The sequence below is a fragment of the Oncorhynchus gorbuscha genome, linkage group LG09 (genome assembly GCF_021184085.1).
Source record: "Oncorhynchus gorbuscha isolate QuinsamMale2020 ecotype Even-year linkage group LG09, OgorEven_v1.0, whole genome shotgun sequence".
NCBI classification, from domain to species: domain Eukaryota; kingdom Metazoa; phylum Chordata; class Actinopteri; order Salmoniformes; family Salmonidae; genus Oncorhynchus; species Oncorhynchus gorbuscha.
This window is the reverse complement of record NC_060181.1, coordinates 35,530,676-35,548,127: the sequence shown is the minus strand read 5'-3', so window position 1 is coordinate 35,548,127 and position 17,452 is coordinate 35,530,676.

Here is a 17,452-nt window from a genome sequence, read left to right as displayed (position 1 = left end):
GCAGCAGACAATTCCTGCTCGTGTCTGCCGAGCATGGCTCCTTGGATCTTGACGGCAGTGTAAACAGCGTCTGAAGTCGCTGGGTCCATTCTTTGGTCGGTTCCTTCTGTTATGCAGGTGAAGGAGGACCCAAACGCGACTTAACAGAAACAGAGTTTATTAATGCTCAAATCCGAATAACTGAAATCCTCTAGATAGTAGAGGGGAAAACAACTGGAGAGCGGCCACAGACTGCAGGTCGCCGGTAGGCGCAGGCCGTAGTCAACTGAGACACCTGCTCACACGCAGCGTCTGAAGAAGGCACAAAACACGACAGGACAGGGTGATACACAATCACGGCAAAAAACACGACAGGACAGGGCGAAACGCAATTACAGCATGGAATACAAAACAAGGAACCGACGGAACAGGAACGGATTACAAAGGAATAAATAGGGAATCTAATCAGGGGAAAGGATCGGGAACAGGTGTGGGAAGACTAAATGATGATTAGGGGAATAGGAACAGCTGGGAGCAGGAACGGAACGACAGAGAGAAGAGAGAGCGAGAGAGTGAGAGAGGGAGGGGGAGAGAGAGGGATAGAACCAAACAAGACCAGCAGAGGGAAACGAATAGCATGGGGAGCACAGGGACAAGACATGACAATAAATGACAAACATGACAATGTCTGTCCCAGCTCAATCATTAATGTCTCAAACAAAATGATCGATTGCCTTTTGATCCGCTTGTCGTCCCTTGATCCGCTTGCCATAGTTTGTAGAGCTCAAATGTCAATAAAAAACACATTTGTTTAAGCAAGTAATACATATCAGCTATGCTTTTGTTAAAGGCAGTAAATGAGGCTGAATTAACTGTTTCGCTGCCAGACAAGGTTCCGCTGATAGCCACTGATAGCCAGGTGTAGCAGTGTTAAGGTGTTGGGACTGCTGTTGGGACTCTGCTGTTGGGACAGCTTTATGTAGGCCCTAACAGTTTGTGTGCACCATTTGTCACCGTTAAAGTGCAATTAATGTATTGTTTAGTGTTGTGTTGTGTCGTGTAGTGGCTTTGCTGGCATGTATCCCCAATTTTTATTTTTCCCCCACCAAGATTTACATGCTAAAATCGCCACTGCATTGATGTTGCCCATGTTCGCAGTTCATCAACAGAATTTCTATAAATCTAATTGAATTTTGAGGGTAAAAAACACTCTCATAAGGAAAAGGGCCAGGCAGGATGCTATATATACAGTACACACATTTCCAAAAGTTGGAAGCACAGAATCGTCTAGAATGTTATTGTATGCTGTAGCATTAAAATGTCCCTTCACTGGAACTAAGGGGCCTAGTCCTAACCATGAAAAACAGCCCCAAACAATTATTCTTCCTCCACCAAACTTTACGGTTGACACTATGCATTCGGGCAGGTGGCACTCTCCCGGCATCCGCCAAACCCAGATTCGTCCATCTGACTGCTAGATGGCGAAGCGTGATTCATCACTCCAGAGAATGCATTTCGACTGCTCCAGAGTCCAATGACAGCGAGCTTTACACCACTCCAGCAGATGCTAGGCATTGCACATAGTGATTTTAGGCTTGTGTGCGGCAGCTTGGCCATGGAAACCAATTTCGTGAAGCTCCCAATAAACAGTTTTTGTGCTGAAGTTGTGAGTGTAGGTAGTGAGTGTTGCAACTGAGGACAAATGATTTTTACACGTTAAGTGCTTCAGCACTCGGTGGTCCTGTCCCATGAGCTTGTGTGGTCTATCATTCCCTTGTGTGGCCTACCACTTCCCGGCTGAGCCGTTGTTGCTCCTAGACATTTCCACTTCACAATAACAGCACTTCCAGTTAACCGGGGCAGCTCTAGCAGGGCAGAAATTTGATGAACCGACTTCTTGGAACGGTGGCATCCTATGACGGTGCCACGTTGAAAGTCACTGAGCTCTTCAGTTATATATATATATACCAGTTTGACTGGTATACACAGTACCAGTCAGAAGTTTGGACACACCTACTCATTCATGGGTTTTTCTTTATTAGCACTATTTTCTACATTGTAGAATAATAGTGAAGACATCAGAACTATGAAATAACACATATGGAATCATGTAGTAAGCAAAAAAGTTTTGAGAGAATGCCAAGCGTGTGCAAAGTTGTCATCAAGGCAAAGGGTGGCTACTTTGAAGAATCTTAAATATAAAACATATTTTGATTTAATTAACACTTTTATGGTTGCTACATGATTCCATACTTGTTATTTCATCGTTTTGATGTCTTGACTATTTTACAATTTAGGCAATATTCAAAATAAAGAAAAACCCTTGAATGAGTAGGTGTGTTCAAACTATTGACTGGTACTCTATGTATATATATATATATAATATATATATATATATATATATATATATATATATATATATATATATATAATATATATATATATATATATATATATAAATAATCTATATGCAGTTATTTTGTGGGTCCCAGTTCTAAAAATAATTAAACTTGCTGGCATCCTCTTACGCTCCCCCACTCCTGTCTCTAGTCTGAGATAGTTAGGGTAAAAAAAAGAAAGGAAAAGAACACACACAAAAAAAACTGTCATGCCAATATTCACATTTAGGGGCTGTGATTTGAAGGAGAAGTAGAATGAAGGAGAGAGACATTTCAGGACGGTTTTCTACAATTATGCTTAAGCCTTCTGCTGCCCCAGTATCTCTGCTTTAGATATGTCGACTATGAGGATGTGTGTCTTCTCTAACACCCAGGAAGCTCTGATTCCAACTCCCATTAGATAGATCTGCAAGCGTTATAATGCAAAATACATTCCTTAACACATTGGAGGTACCGAATATGTGTGTTTTTTTGTAGCTTTATTTAGAATTTTTTTGGAAGTACATACCGGCTGTAATGTGAGTAAATGAAGATAGTTACTTGGCGATACTCCATATTTGGTGACTAATGAATGTATTTTGAAATTATAATGCTTGCAGAGCTGTCTAATGTGAGTTTGAAAGGGAGCTTCCTGGGCGTTAGAGAAGAGATTCGTCATACTCATCAGAGAAGAGACACGTCATAATCACTGTCGACATCTCTAACGCACAGATACTGGAGAAGCCTTCTGCATGGATAGCAGCCAACATCCAAATATGCTGTATATCTTAAGCATGCAGAGGGCTTTAAAAAATAGTTTGGGCTGTGGGTTTGTCTTTTACACACATTTCAGAGGAAACAGACCAATAGTTGATGATATACTGATGATAACATCAAGAAATTAGACCATGCTGATCTCTCTGTGTGTGTGTGTTGTGAAAGAAAGATAGAAAGAAAGAGAGATATACGGTATGTGGGCCTATACTGTGGACCTGCTGCTGCTGCCTCTTCATTTAAAAAAATATATATTTGACCTTTATTTAACTAGGCAAGTCAGTTAAGAACAAATTCTTATTTTCAATGACAGCCTAGGAACAGTGGGTTAACTGCCTTGTTCAGTGACAGAACAACAGATTTTTACCTTGTCAGCTTTGGGATTTGATCTTGCAACCTTTTGGTAACTAGTCCAATGCTCTAACCACTAGGCTACTTGCCACCCCTATGCAGGGGTGTTGAACTAAAGGGACAGCTCCTAGGTGTGAATCTGCTGTCCAGTGATGTGTGGTGCTGAAGGTACAGCTCCTAGGTGTGGATCTGCTGTCCAGGGTAGTGTGTTGTTGAGGGTACAGCTTCTAGGTGTGGATCTACTGTCCAGTGATGTATGGTTCTGAAGGGACAGCTCCTTTGTGTGGATCTGCTGTCCAGTGATGTATGGTGCTGAAGGGACAGCTACTAGGTGTGGATCTGCCAGCACCACACATTGGAAAGGGAAAGGAAAGGAGGATACCTAGTCAGTTGTACAACTGAATGCCTTCAACTGAAATGTGTCTTCCACATTTAACCCAACCCCTTTGGAATTGAATAGTGTGTTGCACTATAATGGTTAGCTGTCTTGACTAAAAGTAGTGCTTAAATCTATGGTTAATTCTGGGAGCTTTAGTTTAAAAGTGGGTCGTTCTTGAATTGCAGAAGCATTTGTGTCCCTCGCCTTTGCAACCATGAAAAACACTTTACAATGACAAATAGTTACACATTGTACATGTATTCTTTTTATATTGAACTGTTTATCAACGATTAAACATAATGCAAGTTATTTATACTGCAACATTTTATGTTTATGCATTGTTTAAAGTAGCCTACTTAGGGTGAACAAATAGGTTTTTTTCCCAGTAGTTACCCAGTAGAGTTATTGTGTTTTGGGGATTTAGAGATATTTATTATTTTGAATGCTAGAAAGTAAACTCAGTTATTTAATAAATTGTATAGATCAATTATAAAACAAAGAAGGCTATTAAAATATGTTTAAACATTTTTATATATATATATATATATATATATATACACGTGTCCCTCGGTTTTAAGTCATTGGTGTTACCGCCTTGAAAATCCCTCATTATGAATATATACAAGGACCTTGAGCATTCCGTCCAGTGGCAAACTGTTATCGGGGAAGTGTCTATATTACATGTATTGGATAATAACACCCTTTTAGTATGTCATAAATTTGAGGATTCTGTTGATAATTTGGTTTGTCTAAATCCAAAGTGTCACATGATGTTACTCAAATGAAGGAAAAATACATTGTGAGCAAAAATATGAATCATATCACTTCAGTAAATGATTTCTAACAGGTTAATGACCTTAGATTTGAGAATATGTGGCCTCCGTTTTAGAAACTCCTAATTTACCTCAATCCTATCATTGGTGTTAGTACTCCTACTGGTGGCACAATGTTATCATAATGGTAAAAATATACATTTAAATGTATTAAAGCTACCATAGTAGTTGATTTAGAATGGGAAGATGTACCCAAACACATTTAAATAAATAAAACATGTATAAAAATGTAGTTTCTTCTAAAAAAGTGCCATGCCGAAATGCCACCTCAATTCAAGAATGACCCAGGTGTATAGCTTCAAACAGTTTTTCTATCAAGGATTTTGTAAGGGCATTATAAGGATATATACATGCTTATAACATGTTTTAAAAAAAGTAATAATGCACCTGTTGGTTTTGAGTTAGTTTTACAATTGTGAGTTGTTGCACCCCTGTCATATCATTCATAATGAAAACTAAACGACACAGTGGTGTGCATACAGCCATTTCATTACAAGGTAAACTTAAACACATAAATGGGTTAGAATGATAGTATAAGATTGATTAATGCTTATGTAACAAACTGAAGTTTCTATTTACTGAGGCATAGCCAGCATGATAGAAAACCCTTTTACGTGTTTATTTCTTGTCATCATCATCTTATTCTTGACAAATTCCACAAGATAGTGATGGGAAGGAATGAAGCTATTGATATTGTATACACCTGGACAATTCCCCATTGATTGAGACTCAACTATCACTTGCTCTCGAGTGGTGGCGTGGTCTAAGGCACTGCATCTCAGTGCAAGAGGCGTCACTACAATCCCTGGTTCCCATAGAGCGGTGCACAATTGGCCTAGTGTCGTCCAGGTTTGGCCTGGGTAGGCCATCATTGTAAATAAGAATTTGTTCTTAACTGACTTGCCTAGTTAAATAAAGGTTAAAATAAAGGTTAAAACTCATGTTAATATTTAAGGGGCATCCTAGCTTGACCGAATAACTAGGACTGCTCTGTTTCTCTCTCTCTCTCTCTCTCTCTCTCTCTCTCTCTCTCTCTCTCTCTCTCTCTCTCTCTCTCTCTCTCTCTCTCTCTCTCTCTCTTCTCACACACATTTAACAAACTGTCTAAGAAGGGTATGTTGGGGGAACTTTCTCTCTCTCTCTCTCTCTCTCTCTCTCTCTCTCTCTCTCTCTCTCTCTCTCTCTCTCACTCTCACACACTCTCACACACACACACACACACACACACACACACACACACACACACACACACACACACACACACACACACACACACACACACACACACACACACACACACACACACACACACACACACCTACACCTGCAGAGTAGCTCTGTTCTATCCATTATGTCATAGACAATTATCCATCCAGAAAATAAGGACACGAAAGAAATTCCTGTTCAGCATTAAGGCAAGATCCCCATAGCAATTTAAAGAATAGCAGTATAGGAAGGCTGAATTACAGGGTATAGGGCAGGCTATATAGGTCAAAGAAACCGGTCTGAAGGCATCTGATTGAGTTGCCAGCATGAGGCCTTCTTTATTAGAACCGTTTGAACAGGGGAAGAACGGTGTGGATGGAAGGTCGAGCTAATAAACTCAAACTAGAGCGCAAGGACAAAGCACTCCTGACTGAGGTTAAAGGTTCCCAACCTTTGCCACGTTCAACTAGCGTTCGGACAAATTTGAGAATCTGTTGCTTTGTTCTCCTGCCCAAATGGCGTCCCGTACTAGGAGATTTGAATTGCCGTCGCTCACTAAGAGACATGATTGAGAGGTGTAAACAGGTGCCCGTTGTCGGCATTATGATTTGAATCCGCTAACTTGAATGGTTATACATTTTTAACGATAACTATATATTTCGAATGCCTAATTATTATGATGAAATTGCCTAATACATTTTTATTTTTATTTTACTTTACGGCAATTTGAATACATTACATTGAAATCATAACAATAGCATTAATAAAGCATTCATTATGTTTGCTTAATTGAACAGAATCAGCATGTTTTCATGTTTATAAGCACATTTATTTCGAATTAGGTTGCACAGTGCCTTGCATGGTGTTTCCAAGCCCGTGATATTACGCGATGGAAAAAAGTTTAAAATCTGTAGTTGTAACAGAGTCCGTAACATAGAATATAGCTAGGCTACACAATAACCCCACAAGTTAACGCTGGTTTATTCAATATAGTCCATTTATAATTAATTCCGTTTCAAGTATTTTTTTTGTGTGTCAATGGTATTTTACAACCTCATAAGTTACCTATTTTTTTATCCAGGCTAATAGACTACTAACTTTTTTCTGTCAATGTTTCAAAACACAAATAACTTACCCATGTTGAAATCCTTATAAGCCTTTGTATCACTGTAAGCCTGACATTACCAATTGTTTAACTTTCTGTCCCTGTCCCAAGTTTCTCGGTACGCTTCTTTAATTCGATCTGTTTGATGTTAGTTCAATGCATTTGACTTGTGAAATCCCCCGCCAAAAATAAAAATGTAATTGATAGGAACCAAAGGGCTGTTATTGGAATTTAAATATCTACGGTAGCCTTTTTGACCGTCCGCCCCCTTGAGAATTGATTGATGGTGAAAATTATTAAATTCCCTTCATTCTATTTGAAAACGTAGACAAGGACTAGGCCTATAGCCTATATTCTCCCCAAGAGACCTAGACTTGGTACCAGTCTTTTTAGAAAACATTACACTCATTGTAGCCTACTCTGTCTCACATACAGTACCAGTCAAAAGTGTGGACACATCTACTCATTCCAGGCTTTTTCATTATTTTCTACATTGTAGACTAATAGTGAAGACATCACAACTATGAAATAACACATATGGAATCATGTAGTAACCAAAATGTGGGGAACAAATCAAAATATATTTTATATTTGAGATTGTTCAAAGAAGCCACCCTTTGTCTTTTTGACAGCTTTGCCACACCATTTGCTGGTGTATAAAATCGAGCGCACAGCCATGCAATCACCATAGACAAACATTGGCTGTAGAATGGCCTTACAGAAGAGCTCAGTGACTTTAAAAGTGGCGCCTTCATAAGAATTAATCAGTCTTTTGATATCATTCTAACTCATGTTAAATTGATTAAGCTACCATATTAGTTGATTTAGAATGGGAAGATGTACCCAAATACATTTAAATAAATAAAACATTAAAACATATGTTTTTCTAAATTGCCATGCCCAAATGTCACCTCAATTCAAGAATGACCCAGGAATATAGCTTCAAATAGTTTTTCTATCAAGGATTTTGTAAGACATTATAAAGGATTATACATGCTTATAAAACGTTTAAAAAAAGTAATAATGCACCTGTTCGTTTTGCGTAAAGGGTCCCCCCTACACACAAACGTTTTTTAACATTGTGAGTTGTTGCACCCCTGTCATATCATTCATCATGAAAACTAAATGACACAGTCGGGTTCATAGTCATTATTTATAAAGGTACGCTTTAAAAACTACAATATGTATTTAATGAATCTCAAATGAGGTCGGCTAAATAAAGTGCATTACATTTGGTAAAAGATTAGGTCAATTCCTCTGTGACTGTTACACAACTGGTAGGCCACTACAACTGTCACTTCTAATTTTCTTGCACTAATGACTATTTGATGAAGGAACAGTTGTGCAACGCCCCGATTGTATGCAATTATTACCTGTGGAAAGTGGCGACAGAATAGAGCTAATCGCCATTCTAAAGACGATGCTGCCATCATGTGGTGTTTTTTGTGTACTTCATATCCGCATGCTTAACTGATGCTGGGAGTTGACAACGTATAGGATTCTGCTTCCCCTTGCTGTCTTCCTAAGTTGCACTACACATATTTAGAGTTGAGTTGTTCTCTCTTTCAAAATCAAGAGTCAATGTTTATCTGTTGGTTGGGAAATTGCAATGTGTTGATCTGTAAAGGTATAATCTGAAATATTTACAGCATGTTCAATGGTAATGGCTTAAAAAATGAATTGTGACTGCTGAGGCCAAATACAGTAAAATACAGTATACTGTATGTCATGGTAAAAAAAAGAAGTGCAGCAGTGCTTTAATAACAGAGTTGTCAGTGCGTTAGTACAGTCCAAATCACTAAGGATCGATCATGGTCCACACACACCAACACAGTCGTGAAGAGGACACAACACCTCTTCCTCCCCAGGAGGCTGAAAAGATTGGGCCCTCAGATCCTCAAAAAGTTGCACCATTGAGAGGATCTTGACTGGCTGCATCACCGCTTGGCATGGCAACTGCTTGGCATCCATCCACAAGATGCTACAGAGAGTAGTGCATAGGGCCCAGTACATCACTGGGACCGAGCTCCATCCAGGACCTCTATTCCAGGCGGTGTCAGAGAAAGGCTCTAAACATTGTCAAAGACTCCAGCCACTCAAGTCCTAGACTGTTCTCCCTGCTACCGCACGGCAAGTGGTACCGAAGTCCGGAACCATCAGGACCCTGAACAGTTTCTACCCCCAAGCCATAGTTAGTTAAATCGTTAACCAAATAGCTACCCAGACTATCTGCATTGACCCTTTTTGCACTAACTTTGTCTCATCACATACGCTGCTGCTACTGTGTGTTACATGTACATACAGTATCTACCTCCATTACCTCGTAACCCTGCACATTGACTCGGTACGAGTACCCTTTGTACATAGCCAAGTTATCATGACTTATTATGCATCTATTATTACGTGTTTTACTTTTCTTTACTGCTCTATTTTCTTTCTCTCTGCATTGTTGGGACGGGCCCGTAAGTAAGCATTTCACTGTTAGTCCACACCTGTTGTTTACGAAGCATGTGACGGATAAAAAGGGATTGGAGTATTATCCCAATACCTACAGTCTATCCTACATCCTATAGTATCTTAACTACTGTATTACAATATTCTGTCATGTCATCTATGTGAGCAGTGAAGCTGGTGGAAGGAGCTATAGGACGGGCTGGGATGGAATAAATTAATGTGATATCCATATGTTTGTGTTTGATACCATTACATTTATCCCATTACAGCCATTACAATGAGCCAGTCCTCCTATAGCTCTTCTCACCAGCTTCCACTGGTAGTTAGTAGTACTATCGAAAATGACGTTGAGCCCTGTAATTTTTAAGCCCCCATTACTGTTGCTCTCTTTTCCTCTGTCTGCCTGCCTGTCTGATTTGTCTATATGCATGTCACTCACTCACACACACACACACTCACACACACACACACACACACACACACACACACACACACACACACACACACACACACACACACACACACACACACACACACACACACACACACACACACACACACACACACACACACACACACACACACACACACACACACACACACACACACATGTTAGCTAGAGATTGAGCAGAGCAGGTGTGCGGGTGGCCGCCTTGGTTGGTTTTGTCGCCATGGTGACGGCGTGTTGCCAGGCAGCAAGCGATGGCCCTCGGGAGCAGCGGGTCACTGCACACTAAGGGCTCTCCGCCCACATACACACCTCTCAGCTGTACCACACAGACACACACACACAGAGACACACACACACAGAGACACACACACACACACACACACACACACACACACACACACACACACACACACACACACACACACACACACACACACACACACACACACACACACACACACACACACACACACACACACACACACACACACACACACACACCTCAGAGGAGAGAGGGAAAGAGGGAACAAGGCAGGAATGTTTTAAGAATAAACACTGGACTATTTTGGAGTGAACAGCGATGAGTCCAGAAAACCTGTCGAGACCTGAAAACAGCAGTTGGTGGAAGGCACCATTCAAACATTGAAGAATTGGAGTAGTTTGCAGGTGAAGCTATTGGGTGCCAATAATTTGGGCCATGCCATTTGATTTAATGTTCTTAATTAACATTATAAATGTAATTTTTCAGAAACAAAATTGGTTCTGCAATGTTGACAATCCAATACCAAGCATGGAGACCAATTATAGTTATTTAAATTTTAACTTATTTTTGAAGAACTAGGGAATTATTTCAGAAGTTCAAGGGTGCAATATCTGTCTGCAGCTGTATGTTTGGTAGAAACAAATGGTGACTTGATGTGAAATGTAAAAGGTAAAGAGACAGTCGATGCTTTTCAACACATTGAGTCATTTATTCTCTAGCTTTTTCACAGATCAAATCACAGATTATGTTACATGATGATATGATGTTCCCAGTCATAGAACCAATAGATATTACAGGGAATGTGAAACAAATAATCCATTCTACATGTTACAAACATTAGTTTATAAAAGCATTTAAGAAGGGCAATCCACCACCCCACCCTGCATTATCTGGGAATTGAGCTAATATTCCTTAACTCCATTACACTAAAACAAGATAATATATCATCACTATTGAATCCATTGATTCATCAATTCAGTTATGGAGTTTAATTGTCTGGTCACCCAATACAGTCATGATATAATTTTCCTGTAATAAGTGTACCAAATGTCCATGTTTATTATGAATGTGTAAAGACCTCTGTCCAATCTGGGGGTTACATGTTGACTGATGGAGACCAATCTGTTTGCAATGTATTTCCCCTGTAGCCTACCCAAGCTTCTTACATAAAACATAATATACATACTCAAATATTCTCCCCTCACCCCAGACTCGTGTTTTTTTTCTCTCTCTCCCCCTCACTCACTCACACACATGGTTCCATTGTATTTTCATGACATGTTTTACTAGGTTATTGTTGATGATTAACAAAAGGCTACGCTCATAAACCAATTTATGGTTCGTAAAGATGGCAATTTGTCTTTCCAAGATCATCCATCCTGACAGAAGTTGATTTTCAAATGCTTCATAAAACCTCAAAATACACACACTGTCATGTGTTCTCAAAAACCTGGTTAAACAACCAACAAACAATTTGGTCGATAAAAATTACAGACCCAAAGGGGTCTAAATTGTGCAGTAGTTTTTTTGTGTGGATGGGTCCATTATCACTCTGAATTCACTACTTTTCCATCATACAACAAATATAGTTTTCTTCTACAGAATTATTTATGACCTTCCCACGCTGTAGTCTGATTTAGAAGTATGGAAATTCTTGTGGCGTCTTGGAGTCAGATATTCAAGGTGCTTCTTCTCTTGACATCAACGGAAGTGTCGCAGATGGGGGATCTGTGAAATCCACGGCTAAAAGCCTGACATGTTGCCCCTTGCGCAGGCTTCTTCAGACAGGTACAGACGCTTCAGAAAGGTGGTCACGTGTATCCGAGGCATGGGGCTAATTTGAGTGGTAAGGCTAACCTAAAACATGATCCCAGTTTGATATGCTGCTTGTGTATTCATTCTCATATCAGCTAAAAATAGAAAAACATCATATTTTGGTCACGGAGACAAATGCACATGGCTAGCTGGCTGCAGCAGGTTCTACCATTTCACAATAGCCTGGAATCACCAGTTATTACGTTTAAACAAAATACATTTTTGCGTATATTGTTGTTGTTTGGTTTACTGTTTGAACATTCACTAAGATTATATTTGGTTATCATTGCAAAATAGGCTACTTTGATGAATAGCCTATAGATAAGATCAAGGAACCAAGCCACAACACTATCCCCAAGGCTACCACAATTTTCAGCTAGTACAAAAGTATTTCTTCGATGAGGTTTAACGGCAGTTGGCATCCAATAAATGATGCATTACCTCCACCTACTAGGCTGAAGTATAACTCCTTTATACTTTGCTTAAATAAAATAAAATACCTACCATCTAACCCTACACTTACTAAAAAACTCACCACGCTACTCCACTATTACATCCATCTAGTCCTACCTCAGGCCAACAGCCTGAAAGGAATGTAAACCCCCACTCAACACACCCTGTAACTCTTCTGACATCAAGTCTTGCACACCCAAATACCTCTGTGCAGCTGCCACCACAACCTCAATTTCCTGCAACCTACCTTCCATCCCTACCGTACAGCTGAGAACCATTGCTATAAATGCTAAAAATCCAATCTTACTGAGGCATATATCACTTGTTGGCCTATACCTATGTACTGGTACAGATCTAAAAATTCAAATAACTTCACAGATCTTCATTGTAAAGGATCTAAACACTGTTTCCCATGCTTGTTCAATTAACCATTAACAATTAATGATCATGCACCTGTGGAACGGTCATTAAGACACTAACAGCTTACAGACAGTAGGCAATTAACGTCACAGTTATGAAAACCTAGGACACTAAAGAGGCCTTTCTACTGACTCTGAAAAACACCCAAAGAAAGATGCGCAGGGTCCCTGCTCATCTGTGTGAACGTGCCTTAGGCATGCTGCCAGGAGGCATGAGGACTATATATGTGGCCAGGGCAATAAATTGCAATGTCCCTACTGTGAGACACCTAAGACAGAGCTACAGGAAGACAGGAGGAACAGTTGGTCGTCCTCGCAGTGGCAGACGACGTGTAACAACACCTGCACAGGATCAGTACATCCGAACATCACACCTGTGAGACAGGTACAAGATGGCAACAACAACTGCCCGAGTTACACCAGGAGTGCACAATCCCTCCATCAGTGCTCAGACTGTCCGCAATAGGCTGTGAGAGGCTGGACTGAGGGCTTGTAGGCCTGATGTAAGGCAGGTCCTCACCAGACATCACCGGCAACAACGTATGGGCACAAACCCACCGTCGCTGGACCAGACAGGACTGGCAAAAAGTGCTCTTCACTGACAAGTCGTGGTTTTGTCTCACCAGGGGTGATGGTCAGATTCGCGTTTATCGTTGAAGGAAAGAAATTTACACCTAGGCCTGTACTCTGGAGTGGGATCGATTTGGAGGTGGAGGGTCCGTCATGGTCTGGGGCGGTGTGTCACAGCATCATCGGACTGAGCTTGCTGTCATTGCAGGCAATCTCAATGCTGTGTTTCACAGGGAAGACATCCTCCTCCCTCATGTGGCACCCTTCCTGCAGGCTCATCCTGACATGACCCTCCAGCATGACAATGCCACCAGCCATACTGCTCATTCTGTAAGACAGGAATGTCAGTGTTCCACCATGGCCAGCGAAGAGCCCAGATCTCAATCCCATTGAGCACGTTTGGGACCTGTTGGATCGGAGGGTGAAGGCTAGGTCTAGGGCCATTCCCCCCAGAAATGTTTGGGAATTTGCAGGTGCCTTGGTGGAAGAGTGGGGTAACATCTCACAGCAAGAACCAGCAAATCTGATGCAGTCCATGAAGAGATGCACTGCGGTACTTAATGCAGCTGGTGGCCACACCAGATACTGACTGTAACTTTTGATTTTGACCCCCCATTGTTCAGGGACACATTATTCCATTTCTGTTAGTCACATGTCTGTGGATCTTGTTCAGTTTGTCTCAGTTGTTGTTCATACAAATATTTACACATGTTAAGTTTGCTGAAAATGAATGCAGATAACAGTGAGAGGACATTTCTTTTTTTGCTGAGTTTACTACTCACACCACTCCTCTCTGGATCCTGCCCCCCTCACCCATATTCCTCTACTTTCTTCACTGCCTCAGCATATGACAACTTCTGCACTACTCTAACCCTGGAAACCTCAACCTGCCTCTCTCACATGGGACATTTCTGATCCCCAGCCCCATGGGCACCCCTACAATTAACACGTACTGCTTCTTTCCCCAAGGCTACACATTCCTTTGTCTCATGCCCTTCTGCACACTTCTCACACCTAGGAACCTCCCTCCTACGCACTGCTACCACATGCCCATAAGCTTGACACCTGTAACAAGGTTATATATTCAGCACAAAAGCTTGTACGGGATAACTTATATATCCCAACATCACTTTGTCGGGGAAATACTCAACATCAAAACTCAAACGAACAGACAACGAATCTACTGTTTCACCACTGATGCCACCCTGTCTACTTCGTAGCAAACGATGAGCATCACAAACCCTGGGAATCTTCCCCTTCAGTTGGTCAATTTTCACATTTACTGCTACCCCAGTAATTACTCCTTTCAATGGTGCCCTTTTCTTGAGAGCAAAACAATTCACATCTCGTCTCCATTCATTTAACACTGAGCGCCTGCTCCCTCTGACCAGCAGAAACACAAACACTTATCACAAGACCACTGCTGGTTACCCTCACCGATTCCACAGCACCCATCTCTGTTTTCACCCACCCTGAAACCACCTATGGATTAGCCAAAAGGCAAGGGTCCACTTTTTTAAAAATGTCACTCCTACTGTCACAGACTGCTCCGAGAACTTCACCACAACTGCCCCCTCTGATAGTTCGCCCTCACACACTTCCATTTCTCCTCCTGCCTTCAGCTCATTCTGCTTACACTTTTTACCATTCTCCTTTAACAAACCATCTCCCCTTTTTAACCGATTCAAGGTCACCCGCTTCCTCCCGCTCTCTCTTCAACCCCCTCTGCATCTCATTCTCATTTTCCAAGTATACATCTACTTATGATAACACTGCAATTCTCCTGACATGCATCTTGTTCTTGCCCTCTCAAGGGACGCCATTTTCCCCAGCTACGGATCTTCGGTACGGGAGATGCTGACACTTCGACCACTCAAGCTCACCCAGTACAAAAGTACTTTGAATGCTGGAGCGTATAACAAGGAGATCCCCCTTTTGTGATGAAAAATGACAGTGCAACATTGTGCTACACTCTGAATCTTGTATCTCTCTAGAGCATGCAGTAATGTCAGAGAGGAAGAGAGAGACCCAATTCAGTGGAAAATCTGTCTCCCTCCAGCAGGTGGTGCTCCCCCCCCCCCTGCTGTTTCGCCCACCAAGCAAGAAGTTTGTATGGAGATCAATGAGTGAAGAATTTGAATGACAAAAAAATGAATGGCTTATTTGCTACATGAAAGTTAATTTAATCGAATAGAAGATTAGTAATGCTTTGCTAAGTAGTTACAAGTGTACTGATAATTAGGACACGTGACATCCAGACAACTTTGAGAAAAAACACTTTATATCGGCGTTGTCTCGAGATGGCTATGCATATTCATAGATTGAGGCTAGTAGCATAGCATCTCTCTCCATTGAATGCATGCGGTTGACATCAACAACCGTCATTGAATATTAAAAATAGGATTACAATAATGAGATGCATCCACAAATCCAATGAAAGCATAGGCGGGAGCTAGATAGCCTGCCGTATCGCATTGTGGACAATGACTACAATTGTTAGGGCGGAGAGACATGTATCTTGTCAGTATATCCATAATCTTTGTTGTAACACAAGTTGGAGGAGAGCCTGACTGTGGCCCAAACTAGAGGTCGACCTATTAATCGGAATGGCCGATTAATTAGGGCCGATTTCAAGTTTTCATAACAATCGGAAATCGAGCGCGGATTTTGCAGATTTTTTTATTTATTATTATTATTATGTTTTATACCTTCGTTTAAATCATCCCCCAGCGTTGCATCGATTATGCAATGCAGGACACGCAAGATAAACTAGTAATATCATTAACCATGTGTAGTTATAACTAGTGATTATGATTGATTGATTGTTTTTTATAAGATAAGTTTAATGCTAGCTAGCAACTTACCATGGCTTCTACTGCATTCGCGTAACAGGCAGGCTCCTCGTGGAGTACAATGAGAGGCAGGTGGTTAGAGCGTTGGACTTGTTAACTGTAAGGTTGCAAAATTGGGTCCCCAGAGTGGACAAGGTGAAAATCTGTCGTTCTGCCCCTGAACAAGGCAGTTAACCCACCGTTCCTAAGCCGTCATTGAAAATAAGAATGTGTTCTTAACTGACTTGCCTAGTTAACAAAAGTGCATTTGCGAAAAAAGCACAATCGTTGGACGACTGTACCTAATCATGAACACCAATGCCTTTCTTAAAATCATTACACGGAAGTATATATTTGTAAACCTGCCTATTTAGCTAAAAGAAATCTTGGTAAACAGGCAAAATTAACCAGGTGAAATTGTGTCATTTCTCTTGCGTACATTGCACGCAGAGTCAGGGTATATGCAACATTTTGGGTAGCCTGGCTCATTGAGAACCAATTTGCCAGAATTTTACGTAATTATGACATAACATTGAAGGTTGTGCAAAGTAACAAGAATATTTAGACTTAGGGATGCCACCCATTAGATAAAATACCGAACGGTTCCGTATTTCACTGAAATAATAAACGTTTTGCTTCCGAAATTAAAGTTTACAGATTCGACCCGATTAATGACCAAAGGGTCGTATTTCTCTGTTATTATGTTATAATTAAGTCTATGATTTGATAGAGCAGTCTGACTGAGCGATGGTAGGCAGCAGCAGGCTCGTAAGCATTCATTCAAACAGCACTTTCATGAGTTTTGCCAGCAGCTCTTCACAAGCACAGCACTGTTTATGACTTCAAGCCTATCAGCCTAATGGCTGGTGTAACCAATGTAAAATGGCTAGCTAGTTAGCTGGGTGTGCGCTAATAGCGTTTCAAACATCACTCGCTCTGAGACTTGGAGTAGTTATTTCCCTTGCTCTGCAAGGGCCATGTTTTTTGTGAAGCGATGGGTAACGCTGCTTCGAGTGTGGCTGTTGTCGATGTGTTCCTGGTTCGAGCCCAGGTAGGGGTGAGGAGAGGGACGGAATCTATACTGTTACACTGGCAATACTATAGTGCCTATAAGAACATCCAATAGTCAAAGGTATATGAAATACAAATGATATAGAGAGAAATAGTCCTATAAATACGATATTAACTACAA